General features: G+C 50.0%; 9 non-coding genes across 9 annotated transcripts; all 9 read right to left on the reverse strand.

The window, feature by feature from the left end:
• Positions 1-508: 508 nt before the first annotated feature.
• Positions 509-592, reverse strand: Trnal-uaa (transfer RNA leucine (anticodon UAA)). Its single transcript has one exon. It is a non-coding gene; the product is annotated as a tRNA-Leu (tRNA).
• A 1,802-nt stretch (positions 593-2,394) lies between these two features.
• Trnal-uaa (transfer RNA leucine (anticodon UAA)) lies at positions 2,395-2,478 on the reverse strand. Its single transcript has one exon. It is a non-coding gene; the product is annotated as a tRNA-Leu (tRNA).
• A 1,802-nt stretch (positions 2,479-4,280) lies between these two features.
• Trnal-uaa (transfer RNA leucine (anticodon UAA)) lies at positions 4,281-4,364 on the reverse strand. The gene has a single exon. It is a non-coding gene; the product is annotated as a tRNA-Leu (tRNA).
• A 1,802-nt stretch (positions 4,365-6,166) lies between these two features.
• Trnal-uaa (transfer RNA leucine (anticodon UAA)) lies at positions 6,167-6,250 on the reverse strand. The gene has a single exon. It is a non-coding gene; the product is annotated as a tRNA-Leu (tRNA).
• A 1,803-nt stretch (positions 6,251-8,053) lies between these two features.
• Positions 8,054-8,137, reverse strand: Trnal-uaa (transfer RNA leucine (anticodon UAA)). The gene has a single exon. It is a non-coding gene; the product is annotated as a tRNA-Leu (tRNA).
• Positions 8,138-9,940: 1,803 nt separating this feature from the next.
• Trnal-uaa (transfer RNA leucine (anticodon UAA)) lies at positions 9,941-10,024 on the reverse strand. Its single transcript has one exon. It is a non-coding gene; the product is annotated as a tRNA-Leu (tRNA).
• A 1,803-nt stretch (positions 10,025-11,827) lies between these two features.
• Trnal-uaa (transfer RNA leucine (anticodon UAA)) lies at positions 11,828-11,911 on the reverse strand. The gene has a single exon. It is a non-coding gene; the product is annotated as a tRNA-Leu (tRNA).
• A 1,801-nt stretch (positions 11,912-13,712) lies between these two features.
• Positions 13,713-13,796, reverse strand: Trnal-uaa (transfer RNA leucine (anticodon UAA)). Its single transcript has one exon. It is a non-coding gene; the product is annotated as a tRNA-Leu (tRNA).
• A 1,802-nt stretch (positions 13,797-15,598) lies between these two features.
• Trnal-uaa (transfer RNA leucine (anticodon UAA)) lies at positions 15,599-15,682 on the reverse strand. The gene has a single exon. It is a non-coding gene; the product is annotated as a tRNA-Leu (tRNA).
• Positions 15,683-16,917: the final 1,235 nt, after the last annotated feature.

Consider the following 16,917-nt stretch of genomic DNA (forward strand, 5'->3'; position numbering starts at 1 on the left):
GGACATCTTAGTCCTTGTACAGATCACTTGAGATTTGCCTGGCAGTCTCTCGCGCTGCCTTTTAGGGAAGCAATATGGAATAGCCATTGGTGGGACCTAATCCACAGCCTTCCCGTTATTAGCATGACACACTAACTTAGTGAGCTTACTGCCCACGCAATACGGCCGCTTCAGAACTCCAGTACCTGAGCCACCGTTTCATCTATCTTTATTAAGGCCCTACGATTCATTTAAACACGTATGTGTTGCTGTTGAGGTTTTCTCGCTGTCGCTTGGAACCTAGAGCCACAACACAACGACAACGGAAACGTCCGTGAGAAGAGCTAAAACTCGCCACAGGAAAAGTATGTTCCGCTATTTCTTTTCGACCGCTCGGGCTACCGGACGAGCGACGCCTACACTGCTGTCACTGTCGTCTCTAGTAAAATCTGCATGGCGTGTTTCTGCGTAATTTACTTGTTCTATAAGATCAAGGGAGTATGTTAGTTTCAGAATGTTCAAAATGCATTGTCAGATGTGGGGTTCGAACCCACGCTCCCTTACGGGAACCAGAGCTTAAATCTGGCGCCTTAGACCGCTCGGCCAATCTGACGTGCGAGGCATTCGCTCCAGTGACTTCCATCTCTAGCAATATCTCAAGAACCTCGCTGCGAAATCTGTTTCTTTTTTCGGTAGGATGTAATTATGTCAGGTTTAGAATATTTAAGACACAATGTCAGACGTGGCGAAGGAAACGCACCCTCCCTTTCGGGAACCAATGTGGCGCGTTGGACCGCTTTCTTCCGTCGTTTCCAGTTTGAACTGTAACTACCAAACTGTATTTAGTAATAGTAACATTTTCACATTGATGCAAAGAAAACTAGATATTAACGAACGGCAAATAAAGCCGTTTCCTAGCAACAGCCACGCTGTGCATTACGCACTCGTGGGAAGCCAATGAAATACTTCCTGTGAGGCTCAAGCTGTCGACCTTCACTTTACAATACTTAGGCACTGCCCCGGTGGTACCGACGCATACATACTGAAACGCCTTTGGATCGTCAGTGGGTACTTCATATTAGAAATTTCATGTTCGCCCTGATGTGCATTAAAGGGCAGATTCTTCAGTGAAAGTTCGTTCTGCGCTCAGTTACAGTATATCGCCCTAGCAGCACCAGGAAAACGGGTTCAGATGTGCTCGCCTTCCACTCGGCGTTGAGCGCGTACAGCGAGATTGCCTTCGGCCTCTGGCGCCAGGAGGGAAGGCGACACATCACGGCGCAAGCAGCGCGTAGCAGAAGGCGGTGGTGGTGTGTCGGTGAGCATGGTTGCTTCCCAAGTAACTGATCTGGGTTTGAAACCCGGACACCGCACGGAAGTTGTCTCCTTTACTCAGGAGAATGTTTTCAATGCTCGCGAACTGTCGTGTTACGAATGGTTTTCCTTCGCCCCTCGTCCCGCTCCGCGTAGGCTAGTGTGGATTGCGATTCACAGCATCGTGTGTCCCGTCCCCATGTGTCGACTTGTCTCGACTTTGCTCGGCTGACGCGAAAGCTGACGCTTGCAAATGGGCGTATATGTAGAGGACAGGCGCTAGAATCGACTGGGAGAGACCAACTCGACAAACACACAACGGACCCTTTCATTTGACTGTGGCCGCAGGTTCGCGAATTTGGGTACCGAGAGGCAAGAGACGGGTCAGCGTGCTGGACCGTATCATTACCGCGCAGCAACACCGAAAACTAAGGGAAAAGGCAAAATTGAAGAATCCAACAGCACGCAGACATCCTAGTTAGTCACCGAGCCGTGTACTAAGCACGCAAAAATGCTGCTTAACTTCGGTGTCCGGACGAGAACCCGTGTCGTCAGCGTGGCACAGAAGTCGGCGAGAACGTTTCCAGACGTGTGGACATCTTAGTCCTTGTACAGATCACTTGAGATTTGCCTGGCAGTCTCTCGCGCTGCCTTTTAGGGAAGCAATATGGAATAGCCATTGGTGGGACCTAATCCACAGCCTTCCCGTTATTAGCATGACACACTAACTTAGTGAGCTTACTGCCCACGCAATACGGCCGCTTCAGAACTCCAGTACCTCAGCCACCGTTTCATCTATCTTTATTAAGGCCCTACGATTCATTTAAACACGTATGTGTTGCTGTTGAGGTTTTCTCGCTGTCGCTTGGAACCTAGAGCCACAACACAACGACAACGGAAACGTCCGTGAGAAGAGCTAAAACTCGCCACAGGAAAAGTATGTTCCGCTATTTCTTTTCGACCGCTCGGGCTACCGGACGAGCGACGCCTACACTGCTGTCACTGTCGTCTCTAGTAAAATCTGCATGGCGTGTTTCTGCGTAATTTACTTGTTCTATAAGATCAAGGGAGTATGTTAGTTTCAGAATGTTCAAAATGCATTGTCAGATGTGGGGTTCGAACCCACGCTCCCTTACGGGAACCAGAGCTTAAATCTGGCGCCTTAGACCGCTCGGCCAATCTGACGTGCGAGGCATTCGCTCCAGTGACTTCCATCTCTAGCAATATCTCAAGAACCTCGCTGCGAAATCTGTTTCTTTTTTCGGTAGGATGTAATTATGTCAGGTTTAGAATATTTAAGACACAATGTCAGACGTGGCGAAGGAAACGCACCCTCCCTTTCGGGAACCAATGTGGCGCGTTGGACCGCTTTCTTCCGTCGTTTCCAGTTTGAACTGTAACTACCAAACTGTATTTAGTAATAGTAACATTTTCACATTGATGCAAAGAAAACTAGATATTAACGAACGGCAAATAAAGCCGTTTCCTAGCAACAGCCACGCTGTGCATTACGCACTCGTGGGAAGCCAATGAAATACTTCCTGTGAGGCTCAAGCTGTCGACCTTCACTTTACAATACTTAGGCACTGCCCCGGTGGTACCGACGCATACATACTGAAACGCCTTTGGATCGTCAGTGGGTACTTCATATTAGAAATTTCATGTTCGCCCTGATGTGCATTAAAGGGCAGATTCTTCAGTGAAAGTTCGTTCTGCGCTCAGTTACAGTATATCGCCCTAGCAGCACCAGGAAAACGGGTTCAGATGTGCTCGCCTTCCACTCGGCGTTGAGCGCGTACAGCGAGATTGCCTTCGGCCTCTGGCGCCAGGAGGGAAGGCGACACATCACGGCGCAAGCAGCGCGTAGCAGAAGGCGGTGGTGGTGTGTCGGTGAGCATGGTTGCTTCCCAAGTAACTGATCTGGGTTTGAAACCCGGACACCGCACGGAAGTTGTCTCCTTTACTCAGGAGAATGTTTTCAATGCTCGCGAACTGTCGTGTTACGAATGGTTTTCCTTCGCCCCTCGTCCCGCTCCGCGTAGGCTAGTGTGGATTGCGATTCACAGCATCGTGTGTCCCGTCCCCATGTGTCGACTTGTCTCGACTTTGCTCGGCTGACGCGAAAGCTGACGCTTGCAAATGGGCGTATATGTAGAGGACAGGCGCTAGAATCGACTGGGAGAGACCAACTCGACAAACACACAACGGACCCTTTCATTTGACTGTGGCCGCAGGTTCGCGAATTTGGGTACCGAGAGGCAAGAGACGGGTCAGCGTGCTGGACCGTATCATTACCGCGCAGCAACACCGAAAACTAAGGGAAAAGGCAAAATTGAAGAATCCAACAGCACGCAGACATCCTAGTTAGTCACCGAGCCGTGTACTAAGCACGCAAAAATGCTGCTTAACTTCGGTGTCCGGACGAGAACCCGTGTCGTCAGCGTGGCACAGAAGTCGGCGAGAACGTTTCCAGACGTGTGGACATCTTAGTCCTTGTACAGATCACTTGAGATTTGCCTGGCAGTCTCTCGCGCTGCCTTTTAGGGAAGCAATATGGAATAGCCATTGGTGGGACCTAATCCACAGCCTTCCCGTTATTAGCATGACACACTAACTTAGTGAGCTTACTGCCCACGCAATACGGCCGCTTCAGAACTCCAGTACCCGGGCCACCGTTTCATCTATCTTTATTAAGGCCCTACGATTCATTTAAACACGTATGTGTTGCTGTTGAGGTTTTCTCGCTGTCGCTTGGAACCTAGAGCCACAACACAACGACAACGGAAACGTCCGTGAGAAGAGCTAAAACTCGCCACAGGAAAAGTATGTTCCGCTATTTCTTTTCGACCGCTCGGGCTACCGGACGAGCGACGCCTACACTGCTGTCACTGTCGTCTCTAGTAAAATCTGCATGGCGTGTTTCTGCGTAATTTACTTGTTCTATAAGATCAAGGGAGTATGTTAGTTTCAGAATGTTCAAAATGCATTGTCAGATGTGGGGTTCGAACCCACGCTCCCTTACGGGAACCAGAGCTTAAATCTGGCGCCTTAGACCGCTCGGCCAATCTGACGTGCGAGGCATTCGCTCCAGTGACTTCCATCTCTAGCAATATCTCAAGAACCTCGCTGCGAAATCTGTTTCTTTTTTCGGTAGGATGTAATTATGTCAGGTTTAGAATATTTAAGACACAATGTCAGACGTGGCGAAGGAAACGCACCCTCCCTTTCGGGAACCAATGTGGCGCGTTGGACCGCTTTCTTCCGTCGTTTCCAGTTTGAACTGTAACTACCAAACTGTATTTAGTAATAGTAACATTTTCACATTGATGCAAAGAAAACTAGATATTAACGAACGTCAAATAAGGCCGTTTCCTAGCAACAGCCACGCTGTGCATTACGCACTCGTGGGAAGCCAATGAAATACTTCCTGTGAGGCTCAAGCTGTCGACCTTCACTTTACAATACTTAGGCACTGCCCCGGTGGTACCGACGCATACATACTGAAACGCCTTTGGATCGTCAGTGGGTACTTCATATTAGAAATTTCATGTTCGCCCTGATGTGCATTAAAGGGCAGATTCTTCAGTGAAAGTTCGTTCTGCGCTCAGTTACAGTATATCGCCCTAGCAGCACCAGGAAAACGGGTTCAGATGTGCTCGCCTTCCACTCGGCGTTGAGCGCGTACAGCGAGATTGCCTTCGGCCTCTGGCGCCAGGAGGGAAGGCGACACATCACGGCGCAAGCAGCGCGTAGCAGAAGGCGGTGGTGGTGTGTCGGTGAGCATGGTTGCTTCCCAAGTAACTGATCTGGGTTTGAAACCCGGACACCGCACGGAAGTTGTCTCCTTTACTCAGGAGAATGTTTTCAATGCTCGCGAACTGTCGTGTTACGAATGGTTTTCCTTCGCCCCTCGTCCCGCTCCGCGTAGGCTAGTGTGGATTGCGATTCACAGCATCGTGTGTCCCGTCCCCATGTGTCGACTTGTCTCGACTTTGCTCGGCTGACGCGAAAGCTGACGCTTGCAAATGGGCGTATATGTAGAGGACAGGCGCTAGAATCGACTGGGAGAGACCAACTCGACAAACACACAACGGACCCTTTCATTTGACTGTGGCCGCAGGTTCGCGAATTTGGGTACCGAGAGGCAAGAGACGGGTCAGCGTGCTGGACCGTATCATTACCGCGCAGCAACACCGAAAACTAAGGGAAAAGGCAAAATTGAAGAATCCAACAGCACGCAGACATCCTAGTTAGTCACCGAGCCGTGTACTAAGCACGCAAAAATGCTGCTTAACTTCGGTGTCCGGACGAGAACCCGTGTCGTCAGCGTGGCACAGAAGTCGGCGAGAACGTTTCCAGACGTGTGGACATCTTAGTCCTTGTACAGATCACTTGAGATTTGCCTGGCAGTCTCTCGCGCTGCCTTTTAGGGAAGCAATATGGAATAGCCATTGGTGGGACCTAATCCACAGCCTTCCCGTTATTAGCATGACACACTAACTTAGTGAGCTTACTGCCCACGCAATACGGCCGCTTCAGAACTCGAGTACCCGGGCCACCGTTTCATCTATCTTTATTAAGGCCCTACGATTCATTTAAACACGTATGTGTTGCTGTTGAGGTTTTCTCGCTGTCGCTTGGAACCTAGAGCCACAACACAACGACAACGGAAACGTCCGTGAGAAGAGCTAAAACTCGCCACAGGAAAAGTATGTTCCGCTATTTCTTTTCGACCGCTCGGGCTACCGGACGAGCGACGCCTGCACTGCTGTCACTGTCGTCTCTAGTAAAATCTGCATGGCGTGTTTCTGCGTAATTTACTTGTTCTATAAGATCAAGGGAGTATGTTAGTTTCAGAATGTTCAAAATGCATTGTCAGATGTGGGGTTCGAACCCACGCTCCCTTACGGGAACCAGAGCTTAAATCTGGCGCCTTAGACCGCTCGGCCAATCTGACGTGCGAGGCATTCGCTCCAGTGACTTCCATCTCTAGCAATATCTCAAGAACCTCGCTGCGAAATCTGTTTCTTTTTTCGGTAGGATGTAATTATGTCAGGTTTAGAATATTTAAGACACAATGTCAGACGTGGCGAAGGAAACGCACCCTCCCTTTCGGGAACCAATGTGGCGCGTTGGACCGCTTTCTTCCGTCGTTTCCAGTTTGAACTGTAACTAGCAAAACTGTATTTAGTAATAGTAACATTTTCACATTGATGCAAAGAAAACTAGATATTAACGAACGGCAAATAAGGCCGTTTCCTAGCAACAGCCACGCTGTGCATTACGCACTCGTGGGAAGCCAATGAAATACTTCCTGTGAGGCTCAAGCTGTCGACCTTCACTTTACAATACTTAGGCACTGCCCCGGTGGTACCGACGCATACATACTGAAACGCCTTTGGATCGTCAGTGGGTACTTCATATTAGAAATTTCATGTTCGCCCTGATGTGCATTAAAGGGCAGATTCTTCAGTGAAAGTTCGTTCTGCGCTCAGTTACAGTATATCGCCCTAGCAGCACCAGGAAAACGGGTTCAGATGTGCTCGCCTTCCACTCGGCGTTGAGCGCGTACAGCGAGATTGCCTTCGGCCTCTGGCGCCAGGAGGGAAGGCGACACATCACGGCGCAAGCAGCGCGTAGCAGAAGGCGGTGGTGGTGTGTCGGTGAGCATGGTTGCTTCCCAAGTAACTGATCTGGGTTTGAAACCCGGACACCGCACGGAAGTTGTCTCCTTTACTCAGGAGAATGTTTTCAATGCTCGCGAACTGTCGTGTTACGAATGGTTTTCCTTCGCCCCTCGTCCCGCTCCGCGTAGGCTAGTGTGGATTGCGATTCACAGCATCGTGTGTCCCGTCCCCATGTGTCGACTTGTCTCGACTTTGCTCGGCTGACGCGAAAGCTGACGCTTGCAAATGGGCGTATATGTAGAGGACAGGCGCTAGAATCGACTGGGAGAGACCAACTCGACAAACACACAACGGACCCTTTCATTTGACTGTGGCCGCAGGTTCGCGAATTTGGGTACCGAGAGGCAAGAGACGGGTCAGCGTGCTGGACCGTATCATTACCGCGCAGCAACACCGAAAACTAAGGGAAAAGGCAAAATTGAAGAATCCAACAGCACGCAGACATCCTAGTTAGTCACCGAGCCGTGTACTAAGCACGCAAAAATGCTGCTTAACTTCGGTGTCCGGACGAGAACCCGTGTCGTCAGCGTGGCACAGAAGTCGGCGAGAACGTTTCCAGACGTGTGGACATCTTAGTCCTTGTACAGATCACTTGAGATTTGCCTGGCAGTCTCTCGCGCTGCCTTTTAGGGAAGCAATATGGAATAGCCATTGGTGGGACCTAATCCACAGCCTTCCCGTTATTAGCATGACACACTAACTTAGTGAGCTTACTGCCCACGCAATACGGCCGCTTCAGAACTCGAGTACCCGGGCCACCGTTTCATCTATCTTTATTAAGGCCCTACGATTCATTTAAACACGTATGTGTTGCTGTTGAGGTTTTCTCGCTGTCGCTTGGAACCTAGAGCCACAACACAACGACAACGGAAACGTCCGTGAGAAGAGCTAAAACTCGCCACAGGAAAAGTATGTTCCGCTATTTCTTTTCGACCGCTCGGGCTACCGGACGAGCGACGCCTGCACTGCTGTCACTGTCGTCTCTAGTAAAATCTGCATGGCGTGTTTCTGCGTAATTTACTTGTTCTATAAGATCAAGGGAGTATGTTAGTTTCAGAATGTTCAAAATGCATTGTCAGATGTGGGGTTCGAACCCACGCTCCCTTACGGGAACCAGAGCTTAAATCTGGCGCCTTAGACCGCTCGGCCAATCTGACGTGCGAGGCATTCGCTCCAGTGACTTCCATCTCTAGCAATATCTCAAGAACCTCGCTGCGAAATCTGTTTCTTTTTTCGGTAGGATGTAATTATGTCAGGTTTAGAATATTTAAGACACAATGTCAGACGTGGCGAAGGAAACGCACCCTCCCTTTCGGGAACCAATGTGGCGCGTTGGACCGCTTTCTTCCGTCGTTTCCAGTTTGAACTGTAACTAGCAAAACTGTATTTAGTAATAGTAACATTTTCACATTGATGCAAAGAAAACTAGATATTAACGAACGGCAAATAAGGCCGTTTCCTAGCAACAGCCACGCTGTGCATTACGCACTCGTGGGAAGCCAATGAAATACTTCCTGTGAGGCTCAAGCTGTCGACCTTCACTTTACAATACTTAGGCACTGCCCCGGTGGTACCGACGCATACATACTGAAACGCCTTTGGATCGTCAGTGGGTACTTCATATTAGAAATTTCATGTTCGCCCTGATGTGCATTAAAGGGCAGATTCTTCAGTGAAAGTTCGTTCTGCGCTCAGTTACAGTATATCGCCCTAGCAGCACCAGGAAAACGGGTTCAGATGTGCTCGCCTTCCACTCGGCGTTGAGCGCGTACAGCGAGATTGCCTTCGGCCTCTGGCGCCAGGAGGGAAGGCGACACATCACGGCGCAAGCAGCGCGTAGCAGAAGGCGGTGGTGGTGTGTCGGTGAGCATGGTTGCTTCCCAAGTAACTGATCTGGGTTTGAAACCCGGACACCGCACGGAAGTTGTCTCCTTTACTCAGGAGAATGTTTTCAATGCTCGCGAACTGTCGTGTTACGAATGGTTTTCCTTCGCCCCTCGTCCCGCTCCGCGTAGGCTAGTGTGGATTGCGATTCACAGCATCGTGTGTCCCGTCCCCATGTGTCGACTTGTCTCGACTTTGCTCGGCTGACGCGAAAGCTGACGCTTGCAAATGGGCGTATATGTAGAGGACAGGCGCTAGAATCGACTGGGAGAGACCAACTCGACAAACACACAACGGACCCTTTCATTTGACTGTGGCCGCAGGTTCGCGAATTTGGGTACCGAGAGGCAAGAGACGGGTCAGCGTGCTGGACCGTATCATTACCGCGCAGCAACACCGAAAACTAAGGGAAAAGGCAAAATTGAAGAATCCAACAGCACGCAGACATCCTAGTTAGTCACCGAGCCGTGTACTAAGCACGCAAAAATGCTGCTTAACTTCGGTGTTCGGACGAGAACCCGTGTCGTCAGCGTGGCACAGAAGTCGGCGAGAACGTTTCCAGACGTGTGGACATCTTAGTCCTTGTACAGATCACTTGAGATTTGCCTGGCAGTCTCTCGCGCTGCCTTTTAGGGAAGCAATATGGAATAGCCATTGGTGGGACCTAATCCACAGCCTTCCCGTTATTAGCATGACACACTAACTTAGTGAGCTTACTGCCCACGCAATACGGCCGCTTCAGAACTCGAGTACCCGGGCCACCGTTTCATCTATCTTTATTAAGGCCCTACGATTCATTTAAACACGTATGTGTTGCTGTTGAGGTTTTCTCGCTGTCGCTTGGAACCTAGAGCCACAACACAACGACAACGGAAACGTCCGTGAGAAGAGCTAAAACTCGCCACAGGAAAAGTATGTTCCGCTATTTCTTTTCGACCGCTCGGGCTACCGGACGAGCGACGCCTGCACTGCTGTCACTGTCGTCTCTAGTAAAATCTGCATGGCGTGTTTCTGCGTAATTTACTTGTTCTATAAGATCAAGGGAGTATGTTAGTTTCAGAATGTTCAAAATGCATTGTCAGATGTGGGGTTCGAACCCACGCTCCCTTACGGGAACCAGAGCTTAAATCTGGCGCCTTAGACCGCTCGGCCAATCTGACGTGCGAGGCATTCGCTCCAGTGACTTCCATCTCTAGCAATATCTCAAGAACCTCGCTGCGAAATCTGTTTCTTTTTTCGGTAGGATGTAATTATGTCAGGTTTAGAATATTTAAGACACAATGTCAGACGTGGCGAAGGAAACGCACCCTCCCTTTCGGGAACCAATGTGGCGCGTTGGACCGCTTTCTTCCGTCGTTTCCAGTTTGAACTGTAACTAGCAAAACTGTATTTAGTAATAGTAACATTTTCACATTGATGCAAAGAAAACTAGATATTAACGAACGGCAAATAAGGCCGTTTCCTAGCAACAGCCACGCTGTGCATTACGCACTCGTGGGAAGCCAATGAAATACTTCCTGTGAGGCTCAAGCTGTCGACCTTCACTTTACAATACTTAGGCACTGCCCCGGTGGTACCGACGCATACATACTGAAACGCCTTTGGATCGTCAGTGGGTACTTCATATTAGAAATTTCATGTTCGCCCTGATGTGCATTAAAGGGCAGATTCTTCAGTGAAAGTTCGTTCTGCGCTCAGTTACAGTATATCGCCCTAGCAGCACCAGGAAAACGGGTTCAGATGTGCTCGCCTTCCACTCGGCGTTGAGCGCGTACAGCGAGATTGCCTTCGGCCTCTGGCGCCAGGAGGGAAGGCGACACATCACGGCGCAAGCAGCGCGTAGCAGAAGGCGGTGGTGGTGTGTCGGTGAGCATGGTTGCTTCCCAAGTAACTGATCTGGGTTTGAAACCCGGACACCGCACGGAAGTTGTCTCCTTTACTCAGGAGAATGTTTTCAATGCTCGCGAACTGTCGTGTTACGAATGGTTTTCCTTCGCCCCTCGTCCCGCTCCGCGTAGGCTAGTGTGGATTGCGATTCACAGCATCGTGTGTCCCGTCCCCATGTGTCGACTTGTCTCGACTTTGCTCGGCTGACGCGAAAGCTGACGCTTGCAAATGGGCGTATATGTAGAGGACAGGCGCTAGAATCGACTGGGAGAGACCAACTCGACAAACACACAACGGACCCTTTCATTTGACTGTGGCCGCAGGTTCGCGAATTTGGGTACCGAGAGGCAAGAGACGGGTCAGCGTGCTGGACCGTATCATTACCGCGCAGCAACACCGAAAACTAAGGGAAAAGGCAAAATTGAAGAATCCAACAGCACGCAGACATCCTAGTTAGTCACCGAGCCGTGTACTAAGCACGCAAAAATGCTGCTTAACTTCGGTGTTCGGACGAGAACCCGTGTCGTCAGCGTGGCACAGAAGTCGGCGAGAACGTTTCCAGACGTGTGGACATCTTAGTCCTTGTACAGATCACTTGAGATTTGCCTGGCAGTCTCTCGCGCTGCCTTTTAGGGAAGCAATATGGAATAGCCATTGGTGGGACCTAATCCACAGCCTTCCCGTTATTAGCATGACACACTAACTTAGTGAGCTTACTGCCCACGCAATACGGCCGCTTCAGAACTCCAGTACCCGGGCCACCGTTTCATCTATCTTTATTAAGGCCCTACGATTCATTTAAACACGTATGTGTTGCTGTTGAGGTTTTCTCGCTGTCGCTTGGAACCTAGAGCCACAACACAACGACAACGGAAACGTCCGTGAGAAGAGCTAAAACTCGCCACAGGAAAAGTATGTTCCGCTATTTCTTTTCGACCGCTCGGGCTACCGGACGAGCGACGCCTACACTGCTGTCACTGTCGTCTCTAGTAAAATCTGCATGGCGTGTTTCTGCGTAATTTACTTGTTCTATAAGATCAAGGGAGTATGTTAGTTTCAGAATGTTCAAAATGCATTGTCAGATGTGGGGTTCGAACCCACGCTCCCTTACGGGAACCAGAGCTTAAATCTGGCGCCTTAGACCGCTCGGCCAATCTGACGTGCGAGGCATTCGCTCCAGTGACTTCCATCTCTAGCAATATCTCAAGAACCTAGCTGCGAAATCTGTTTCTTTTTTCGGTAGGATGTAATTATGTCAGGTTTAGAATATTTAAGACACAATGTCAGACGTGGCGAAGGAAACGAACCCTCCATTTCGGGAACTAATGTGGCGCGTTGGACCGCTTTCTTCCGTCGTTTCCAGTTTGAACTGTAACTAGCAAAACTGTATTTAGTAATAGTAACATTTTCACATTGATGCAAAGAAAACTAGATATTAAAGAACGGCAAATAAGGCCGTTTCCTAGCAACAGCCACGCTCTGCATTACGCACTCGTGGGAAGCCAATGAAATACTTCCTGTGAGGCTCAAGCTGTCGACCTTCACTTTACAATACTTAGGCACTACCCGGTGGTACCGACCCATACATACTGAAACGCCTTTGGATCGTCAGTGGGTACTTCATATTAGAAATTTCATGTTCGCCCTGATGTGCATTAAAGGGCAGATTCTTCAGTGAAAGTTCGTTTTGCGCTCAGTTACAGTATATCGCCCTAGCAGCACCAGGAAAACGGGTTCAGCTGTGCTCGCCTTCCACTCGGCGTTGAGCGCCTACAGCGAGATTGCCTTCGGCCTCTGGCGCCAGGAGGGAAGGCGACACATCACGGCGCAAGCAGCGCGTAGCAGAAGGCGGTGGTGGTGTGTCGGTGAGCATGGTTGCTTCCCAAGTAACTGATCTGGGTTTGAAACCCGGACACCGCACGGAAGTTGTCTCCTTTACTCAGGAGAATGTTTTCAACGCTCGCGAACTGTCGTGTTACGAATGGTTTTCCTTCGCCCCTCGTCCCGCTCCGCGTAGGCTAGTGTGGATTGCGATTCACAGCATCGTGTGTCCCGTCCCCATGTGTCGACTTGTCTCGACTTTGCTCGGCTGACGCGAAAGCTGACGCTTGCAAATGGGCGTATATGTAGAGGACAGGCGCTAGAATCGACTGGGAGAGACCAACTCGACAAACACACAACGGACCCTTTCATTTGACTGTGGCCGCAGGTTCGCGAATTTGGGTACCGAGAGGCAAGAGACGGGTCAGCGTGCTGGACCGTATCATTACCGCGCAGCAACACCGAAAACTAAGGGAAAAGGCAAAATTCAAGAATCCAACAGCACGCAGACATCCTAGTTAGTCACCGAGCCGTGTACTAAGCACGCAAAAATGCTGCTTAACTTCGGTGTTCGGACGAGAACCCGTGTCGTCAGCGTGGCACAGAAGTCGGCGAGAACGTTTCCAGACGTGTGGACATCTTAGTCCTTGTACAGATCACTTGAGATTTGCCTGGCAGTCTCTCGCGCTGCCTTTTAGGGAAGCAATATGGAATAGCCATTGGTGGGACCTAATCCACAGCCTTCCCGTTATTAGCATGACACACTAACTTAGTGAGCTTACTGCCACGCAATACGGCCGCTTCAGAACTCCAGTACCCGGGCCACCGTTTCATCTATCTTTATTAAGGCCCTACGATTCATTTAAACACGTATGTGTTGCTGTTGAGGTTTTCTCGCTGTCGCTTGGAACCTAGAGCCACAACACAACGACAACGGAAACGTCCGTGAGAAGAGCTAAAACTCGCCACAGGAAAAGTATGTTCCGCTATTTCTTTTCGACCGCTCGGGCTACCGGACGAGCGACGCCTACACTGCTGTCACTGTCGTCTCTAGTAAAATCTGCATGGCGTGTTTCTGCGTAATTTACTTGTTCTATAAGATCAAGGGAGTATGTTAGTTTCAGAATGTTCAAAATGCATTGTCAGATGTGGGGTTCGAACCCACGCTCCCTTACGGGAACCAGAGCTTAAATCTGGCGCCTTAGACCGCTCGGCCAATCTGACGTGCGAGGCATTCGCTCCAGTGACTTCCATCTCTAGCAATATCTCAAGAACCTAGCTGCGAAATCTGTTTCTTTTTTCGGTAGGATGTAATTATGTCAGGTTTAGAATATTTAAGACACAATGTCAGACGTGGCGAAGGAAACGAACCCTCCATTTCGGGAACTAATGTGGCGCGTTGGACCGCTTTCTTCCGTCGTTTCCAGTTTGAACTGTAACTAGCAAAACTGTATTTAGTAATAGTAACATTTTCACATTGATGCAAAGAAAACTAGATATTAAAGAACGGCAAATAAGGCCGTTTCCTAGCAACAGCCACGCTCTGCATTACGCACTCGTGGGAAGCCAATGAAATACTTCCTGTGAGGCTCAAGCTGTCGACCTTCACTTTACAATACTTAGGCACTACCCGGTGGTACCGACCCATACATACTGAAACGCCTTTGGATCGTCAGTGGGTACTTCATATTAGAAATTTCATGTTCGCCCTGATGTGCATTAAAGGGCAGATTCTTCAGTGAAAGTTCGTTTTGCGCTCAGTTACAGTATATCGCCCTAGCAGCACCAGGAAAACGGGTTCAGCTGTGCTCGCCTTCCACTCGGCGTTGAGCGCCTACAGCGAGATTGCCTTCGGCCTCTGGCGCCAGGAGGGAAGGCGACACATCACGGCGCAAGCAGCGCGTAGCAGAAGGCGGTGGTGGTGTGTCGGTGAGCATGGTTGCTTCCCAAGTAACTGATCTGGGTTTGAAACCCGGACACCGCACGGAAGTTGTCTCCTTTACTCAGGAGAATGTTTTCAACGCTCGCGAACTGTCGTGTTACGAATGGTTTTCCTTCGCCCCTCGTCCCGCTCCGCGTAGGCTAGTGTGGATTGCGATTCACAGCATCGTGTGTCCCGTCCCCATGTGTCGACTTGTCTCGACTTTGACCGGCTGACGCGAAAGCTGACGCTTGCAAATGGGCGTATATGTAGAGGACAGGCGCTAGAATCGACTGGGAGAGACCAACTCGACAAACACACAACGGACCCTTTCATTTGACTGTGGCCGCAGGTTCGCGAATTTGGGTACCGAGAGGCAAGAGACGGGTCAGCGTGCTGGACCGTATCATTACCGCGCAGCAACACCGAAAACTAAGGGAAAAGGCAAAATTGAAGAATCCAACAGCACGCAGACATCCTAGTTAGTCACCGAGCCGTGTACTAAGCACGCAAAAATGCTGCTTAACTTCGGTGTTCGGACGAGAACCCGTGTCGTCAGCGTGGCACAGAAGTCGGCGAGAACGTTTCCAGACGTGTGGACATCTTAGTCCTTGTACAGATCACTTGAGATTTGCCTGGCAGTCTCTCGCGCTGCCTTTTAGGGAAGCAATATGGAATAGCCATTGGTGGGACCTAATCCACAGCCTTCCCGTTATTAGCATGACACACTAACTTAGTGAGCTTACTGCCCACGCAATACGGCCGCTTCAGAACTCGAGTACCCGGGCCACCGTTTCATCTATCTTTATTAAGGCCCTACGATTCATTTAAACACGTATGTGTTGCTGTTGAGGTTTTCTCGCTGTCGTTTGGAACCTAGAGCCACAACACAACGACAACGGAAACGTCCGTGAGAAGAGCTAAAACTCGCCACAGGAAAAGTATGTTCCGCTATTTCTTTTCGACCGCTCGGGCTACCGGACGAGCGACGCCTGCACTGCTGTCACTGTCGTCTCTAGTAAAATCTGCATGGCGTGTTTCTGCGTAATTTACTTGTTCTATAAGATCAAGGGAGTATGTTAGTTTCAGAATGTTCAAAATGCATTGTCAGATGTGGGGTTCGAACCCACGCTCCCTTACGGGAACCAGAGCTTAAATCTGGCGCCTTAGACCGCTCGGCCAATCTGACGTGCGAGGCATTCGCTCCAGTGACTTCCATCTCTAGCAATATCTCAAGAACCTCGCTGCGAAATCTGTTTCTTTTTTCGGTAGGATGTAATTATGTCAGGTTTAGAATATTTAAGACACAATGTCAGACGTGGCGAAGGAAACGCACCCTCCCTTTCGGGAACCAATGTGGCGCGTTGGACCGCTTTCTTCCGTCGTTTCCAGTTTGAACTGTAACTAGCAAAACTGTATTTAGTAATAGTAACATTTTCACATTGATGCAAAGAAAACTAGATATTAACGAACGGCAAATAAGGCCGTTTCCTAGCAACAGCCACGCTGTGCATTACGCACTCGTGGGAAGCCAATGAAATACTTCCTGTGAGGCTCAAGCTGTCGACCTTCACTTTACAATACTTAGGCACTGCCCCGGTGGTACCGACGCATACATACTGAAACGCCTTTGGATCGTCAGTGGGTACTTCATATTAGAAATTTCATGTTCGCCCTGATGTGCATTAAAGGGCAGATTCTTCAGTGAAAGTTCGTTCTGCGCTCAGTTACAGTATATCGCCCTAGCAGCACCAGGAAAACGGGTTCAGATGTGCTCGCCTTCCACTCGGCGTTGAGCGCGTACAGCGAGATTGCCTTCGGCCTCTGGCGCCAGGAGGGAAGGCGACACATCACGGCGCAAGCAGCGCGTAGCAGAAGGCGGTGGTGGTGTGTCGGTGAGCATGGTTGCTTCCCAAGTAACTGATCTGGGTTTGAAACCCGGACACCGCACGGAAGTTGTCTCCTTTACTCAGGAGAATGTTTTCAATGCTCGCGAACTGTCGTGTTACGAATGGTTTTCCTTCGCCCCTCGTCCCGCTCCGCGTAGGCTAGTGTGGATTGCGATTCACAGCATCGTGTGTCCCGTCCCCATGTGTCGACTTGTCTCGACTTTGCTCGGCTGACGCGAAAGCTGACGCTTGCAAATGGGCGTATATGTAGAGGACAGGCGCTAGAATCGACTGGGAGAGACCAACTCGACAAACACACAACGGACCCTTTCATTTGACTGTGGCCGCAGGTTCGCGAATTTGGGTACCGAGAGGCAAGAGACGGGTCAGCGTGCTGGACCGTATCATTACCGCGCAGCAACACCGAAAACTAAGGGAAAAGGCAAAATTGAAGAATCCAACAGCACGCAGACATCCTAGTTAGTCACCGAGCCGTGTACTAAGCACGCAAAAATGCTGCTTAACTTCGGTGTTC

The sequence above is a fragment of the Schistocerca cancellata genome, unplaced genomic scaffold (genome assembly GCF_023864275.1).
Source record: "Schistocerca cancellata isolate TAMUIC-IGC-003103 unplaced genomic scaffold, iqSchCanc2.1 HiC_scaffold_355, whole genome shotgun sequence".
NCBI classification, from domain to species: domain Eukaryota; kingdom Metazoa; phylum Arthropoda; class Insecta; order Orthoptera; family Acrididae; genus Schistocerca; species Schistocerca cancellata.